The 6,911-nt window shown below is 31.8% G+C and overlaps 1 pseudogene; it reads left to right on the plus strand.

Moving 5' to 3' along the window:
* The first annotated feature begins 3,690 nt into the window (after window positions 1-3,690).
* Window positions 3,691-4,855, plus strand: LOC137981538 (uncharacterized; annotated as a pseudogene).
* Window positions 4,856-6,911: the final 2,056 nt, after the last annotated feature.

Raw genomic sequence — 6,911 nt, forward strand, 5'->3', positions numbered from 1 at the left:
CTGATTTTAATATTTTATCATCAATATATGGATGTTTTTCTTTTGCTTCTTGAAAATAATGTTTTACAAATCTTAATAAGCTGTTGATATACATATATATTATACCTATATTATATATCAATTTCAATCAATAAACTAACCAAGGCATGTGTCACAAATGAATTGTTGGTCTTTGATATGAAATTTATTCGATCTCCAGCATTGAGACTCAATGGTGCTTGAAATGTGATATGATTACAAAAGACATTGTTTGGCTTAGTTATTTGATAATCACTTTTCTCAATTCCATTAACGACTAAATTTACTTTAATTTCACCAGGAGGACTACCAGAAGAACTTGCCGTTAGAGAACCAGCAAATATTTTACCTTTTGTTGACAAACAGTAACCGTAATTGACAGAGTTTTCAGTCCCGTTACCAAAAGACCACTCCAATTGGTCTAAATTTAAAGCACCATTTTCTTCAGCCCATATTGTAATAACTGGTTTAGATAGTTCGCGAACCTGTGACTTAACTACTACATGATCATCATTAACAGCTGGTGTGGCAATGAGATTTTTATCGGTTTCTGCATGTCCATCATTGTTTATTATAAGTTGAGCTTTATTAATTAAATCTTCATCGTCAGATTGAAAATCAATGCTATATTCGATTTTGTTACCATCTTCATCTAGTAGAAAACTACCATCCGGTTTTTCAAGGTATAATGCCATATATATTTTTGTGTATATAAATTTAACGACTAAACTTCTTGTGTTCAATTATGTGATAAAATTTCCTAGCATCACCTGTACCTGAAAAGGTTATTTTAAGTTTAGTAACATTTGTAAAAAGTCTATTAATATTAACAATGATGGTTCTTTTCGATGAAAAATTTAGATTAAAAATTGCTGTTGTATCAGATTCAATAGTTAGTTTATGATTACTTGAAACTGGATATATTCTTTCAGCAACTAATGTAATTGACAAAATGTATATTTGTGAGAACCCGATTACCAAACGTTGCATTAACGTGAACTTACATTCTGTATTAGATATTGCTTGAGTAGTTTCTCCCCAGACGTATACTGTGAGCGTTCTGTCAAAAAGATATGATTTATTGACAGCGTCTGTGTTTTTTTCCGGAAATAGTAACCCTCCTATTCTATTCGAGTTCATATGAATTGGTACATGCAGTTGAAATTCATTGTTTGTAACGGTAAAAGCTCGTTCGTAATCGTAAATACTGAAATCGATATTGCTTTTTACTTCATCTTTGATTCCATAAATAACAACATATAGAGGTAATAAACTAGGACTAAGGTTGTCGTAATTACATTGGACAGTAACATATAACCGCCTTTGAATTTGAGGTGATGTTCCGTCAGGCGATAGGTTTAAGATACTACGATAATATTTGTAGTCCGAATCTATTTTTATTGTATGAGATCTAATGATGTTCATGTTTAGTTTTTCAAATGATATATTGAAACTATTGAATTCTGAATCATGTCTACCATTTTTTTCGAAATACACTTCAATACACACTGTATAATTATCACTAAAATTATCACGTATCATTTTAAATAGATTGAAATCGAAACGTCCCTTAAATAAATTGGTTCCGTCACTTCTTTTTTGAACCTTTAATGAAAATGCCTTTTTGTTTGTCATATGAGGACTGTCATTATAGGTGATTAAATTGACATCCTGTATTCCATAATCTTCCGTAAATTCCCCATCATCCATTGCATAGGCTAAGACGTTTTTGCGGTTTTCATGTGTGCTAATATGACTTTCTGCTATTTTTCGGTCTGTGTATTTTTCACTATTGGTACTTGTGGTTGAAGTAGCATCATTTACTTGTTTTAGAGTTATGGCATCTTGATTATGCGTTGCATCTTTTACGTTTTTTATTTGTAAATTATTCATGTCAAGATTCGAAGTCATCTTGTTGCTCCCGTCCAATCTTAAACATCTTGAAAACTGATTGTCGACATAACTTTTTCTAGTAACATCAAATTGACCGCTTGGAGGTTCACAATTGATGATCTTTTTTTGTGTCATGTCTAAATCATTCAAAATTGTATTACTACCGTCTTGTAAAACGACTTGATTTATATCTGGTTTTTTACCAACCTCAAAATCTATATATGCTTTGTTAGCCACATCTCTAGTATTAGTTGGTTGTCCGCAATTGATTATTTTATTTTGCGACATATTTAAATTACCAGTCATATCCTGTGAACCGTCTCGTAGAATAACTTGATTTATATTTGGTTTGGCACCTAATTCAGTATCAATATAACCTTTATTTACCACATCAGTCGATCGTGAACCGTTACCAACCTTGGTAATTTTATTATCTCCAAAGTCGAAATCCGCAGTAACAGAAACTGAACCGTCTCTTTTTAAATAATCGGAAAGTTCTGTTTTATCGGCTTTTGAGACAGCTCTGTTTTATCAGCCTTTTGAGTCATAAAGTTGTCAACGTAAAATTTATTAGAAGCATCTGAATGTAATATTGGATCTTTTACCCCTAAGATTCTTTCATTTTTCATATTAATAGGATTTTGGGCTTCTATATTACCACTATTTGTATTAAGATCAAAATAGAAGGCTTCCAATTGGAGATGTGTGAGTGCATCCGCTGTATTATGTCTACCTGCTGCAACGTTCTCAATCCTTCTGTTATCCATATCAAGAGCTCCAGACATAGCAACACTTCCATCCCGTTTTAAATAATCAGTTAAATCAACTGATTGGCTAGATGAACTACCACCATTAGCAGCGACATGTTCGTATATTTGTTTTTTAGTTAAAACGTCTGAGTCATCAGTTCCTGGTTTTACATTAGTCAGTTTTTTGTTATCTATGTCATAATCACCATTTGATGTTAGTTTGAATCCTGGCCCAGGAGGCCCTTGTGGACCAGGTAAACCGGCTGATGTTTGTATGTGGCCGATATGATCAGGTCCCTGTTTTTCGTTAAATATACCCATATAATAGTATATTATATATTTCCATAAAAATTCCTTTTTACTAGTTTCTTTGGTTTGTCAACGTATAAAAATGAATATGGTTTTTCGGTTGCCTTTTTATACTGATCTTTTGACACATTAAGTTCTCTTGAAATCAGGCTTCTTTCATTGGTGCTTGGAAATTCGTAGACGACATAATGGCTGCAATTGAGCCTGATGTCTTTTGGAGTCCTGTAAAAACTCTGACTAAGGTATATAACAGAACAATTCTTATGTCTTCCTTGAATGAAATAGTCAATCAATGGTTTCTGATTTTTGTCACATATGAAATCGTCAAATATTACTATTTTCTGAGAGTCGCTATCTAGGCTATCAACCGGCTTGATTTCATCATTATTGTAATGTAAAATGTCATAACCAACCTCGCTGCTTATATCATTCATTGCTTCGATCATATGTTTGTATTTTTCTTGCTCAAGGTTTTTACCGTATAAATGAATTTGATCGTAATAAACCAATGGTTTCATGATCATATGATACAATAGGTTGGTTTTACCGCTACCAGAATTTCCGCATATAAGCATTCTAAATGGTTTATCTGGCATGTATTTGTAAAGTTGTTTAAAATTTGTGTTTTCATCCTCTTTGAAATCGTAATTTGGTATTTCCATATATAATAGGTTAGATAAGTTGAGATAAGTTGAGATAAGTTTATATAAACTACTATTATATGGATATTAAACAGTTTGAAAAGCTTAGTAATGCAAAAATTGTAGCAGGTAAAAAAACCAGAGATGTGAGAGATATGCTAAAACAGTATAAAGAAGAGAAACAGGATGCTTATGAAGGAATATCAGAAATCTATAAACCATTAATTGACACTCAAGAAAGTTTAAAAAAAAGTATTGATGAAAAACAGGCTAAATTGATAAAACAACTTCAAGACAACCAAAAAGCGATTACTAGTGGTTTGGAAAATGTTTTTATATATAACCAATTACCTGAAACCATAGAACAAGAAACTACTAAATTACCAATTGATTATAAACCAGAAATGATGCCAAAATTTAAATCAGATATGGATAAAGGTTTTGATTACAATGATATAAATACGTTGATGAAATATAATTTGATTCCACCATCTGATGTTTTGAAGAGTGTTCGGGATAAAACAATTGATTTTGATGAATATAATAATGTTTTAGGTAAGATTACAAAAAAACTCGGATCTGAAAAGAGTAGACTATCAACCAACAAAAAGCCGAAAAAAAAAACGCAGATCAAATCGATATCTTGACAAAAGAAATAAAAATTTTGCAAAAATATAAGAACAGAATAAGTGTAATACTGGAAGGTGTTAAAACTATGAAAAGTGGTAGTGGATTATACACACAAAAGAAAAGAAATGCTTACAAAGTAAACCTTAAAAATGGCCAATATGGGGGTTTGGTAATTGATGTGCCAAAATTATTTGGTCAATTAAAAATGATTGCTCTTAAGGATGGTCAAAAAGTATATGATAAACAGGCTGATTTTGACACAATCGATTTATTTACAAAGAGATTCAATAGTAGAAAGAATTATTCACCATTGTCAAGAGAAATATTCAATGATATAAACACTTTATCTGAGATTCCAATCCATCGGACTAGTAATAAATTTAAGAGATTAGGTTCTGGTGTGGTTTTTTATAATAATCCCGAAGATCTCTTGTCAAGATTAGAACTACTTGGAGGATCCATTCTTGCAGGTAATGAGTTAAAAACGAGTTTACACAAATAGTACATGTGTTAAATAAATTAGGTGTCGTAAGCAATGATCAACTTAACAATTTGTTAAAAAGAATATGTAATCTAAATGTATATGGAAGAATTAAGAACGATTTATATTTCTAGCGTAAACAGAGAAAAGGTCGGAAGAAGCAAATCTCATGATTTTAAAATCAAACTACAGAAAACACTCAGTCTTGATGCAAACCTGCATCACGAAATCGGTGTAGACAGTGTGGTGATGACATATAGTTGGCATAATGTTGCAGATCATTTTGGAAATAATAAAATCAAATATTCCACAGATAATGGTATTAATTGGAAAACAGTTACTTTCCAAAACGGTATGTACAGTTATTCGGATATAAACGATTATTTACATGAAATTATGAATGGAAATGACGATAAAGCTGATGATAATGGAATTTTTGGTATCAATATATTATTTATTTTGTCAACTTACAAGGTTATCATTGAACTAAAAACTAATTATCAAGTCGATCTCAGAAACACTGAATTTGGTGATTTGTTGGGATTTGACAAAAAAATCATCGTGAAAACTGAATATGGGTCGAGGTTGCCTAATATCACACGATCAGTTGATAAAATCAATGTTCATTCAGACATTGTATCAAATTCAATCATTAGTGGTTCAGACGACAATTTACTCTGTGTCATCCCAACAGATAATTTAACTCGGAGTTACAGTTTTAAGTTCGAGCCTAGAAGGCTTTTATTTAATGAATTATCAAGAACAACCATCAATGAAATGAGATTTTATTTAACAGATTCCCTTTTACGGCCTATAAATTTAAATGGTATCGATTGGTTTATGACTCTTATCTTAAAGTCGAGATTAAAAACAATTGTATAATGTATTATTATTATGAATAAAAGCTTTTACAAGAAACGATACGATCCAGAATTGGGGTCGTATGTTAAAAAACACATTTATGGTGAAGGTTTTAGTGATATATTAAAAAAGGTCGGTAGTAAGGTTTTTACTGAAACAGTAAAGCAAGGCATTAAAAAGGGAAGCGAAAAAGCTATTACTACGGCTGTTGAAAAAACTGGTAATTATGCAGCTAATAAAGCCGGTGAAAAGATAGTTGAATCGTTGAGTAAGAAAAACAAAAGTACACCTACAATGGTTGATACAAAAACAGAAATACCTGGATTGTCTCAATACATGATTGATGAAAGGGTTAACAATTTACTTTCCGGTGGAAAACTCAAACGAAAAGTTAAATTTATGTAATAAAATATTATAATGAATTCTTTTAGAAATCCAAAATATCTAGAACGGTATGAAGATGTACCTTTCGAACTAGAAACAGCTCTTGTTGCACCTGCGGGTGCTGCTTTACAGAAAAAAGAAAATCATAGGTTTGTTGTGGATAATTCAGGTGAAGTCACTCCGTTTGACTGGTTCAACAGCAGAATATCAGTTGATTTTAAGCTTGTACTAAGTGCAAATGGTGGAAATATCGCTGCAAATGATCGAAATGGTATTGTGAATGGTATTCATTCATTTATCAAACATATAGACGTTAAATTTAACGGAAAGAAAGTATATGACTGTTCAAATTGTAATCACGCTGTTAATATCAAAAATCTCAATTACAGCAGAGATTATGCTTCAAGTACAGCAACTAACGAACTTTACTATATTGACACAAGCAGACATGCTGATGACAGAGAATTCAACATAGACGGTGTAAATCACAACCATATAACAGGCCGAAATGCAAACTTCAATAAAGGTTTTTCCATGAGAAAAAAGCGTCTTGGAGTTTCTTCTACTGTTAATGCTGAGGTTACAATGAACAAATTTTCATATTTTGAAGCCTTAGAAAAACAACTTTTGCCTAATGGTAGACTTGAAATAAGTTTGGATCTTGATTCAGACGACAACGTAGTTTGGCAAGCAGGAGCAGATTGTAAAGTCGTCTTTTCTAAAATACAGTTGTTAGTTCCGAGGATGACATTCAATTCTATAGGACAGAGTTTGTATCTTGATGAATTTGTTAAAAAACCGTCTCAGAAATGGACTTATTTGAATGAGGAAATTTATAAATCAAATTCTAGCAATCAGAGGACCGGCCATTTTAACATAACAACAGGTGTGTCAAAACCTAGGCATGTATTTGTTTTCATTGTCAATGACGCTAAAATTGACGTC

Source organism: Montipora foliosa, chromosome 13, assembly GCF_036669935.1.
Source record: "Montipora foliosa isolate CH-2021 chromosome 13, ASM3666993v2, whole genome shotgun sequence".
Lineage (NCBI taxonomy): Eukaryota > Metazoa > Cnidaria > Anthozoa > Scleractinia > Acroporidae > Montipora > Montipora foliosa.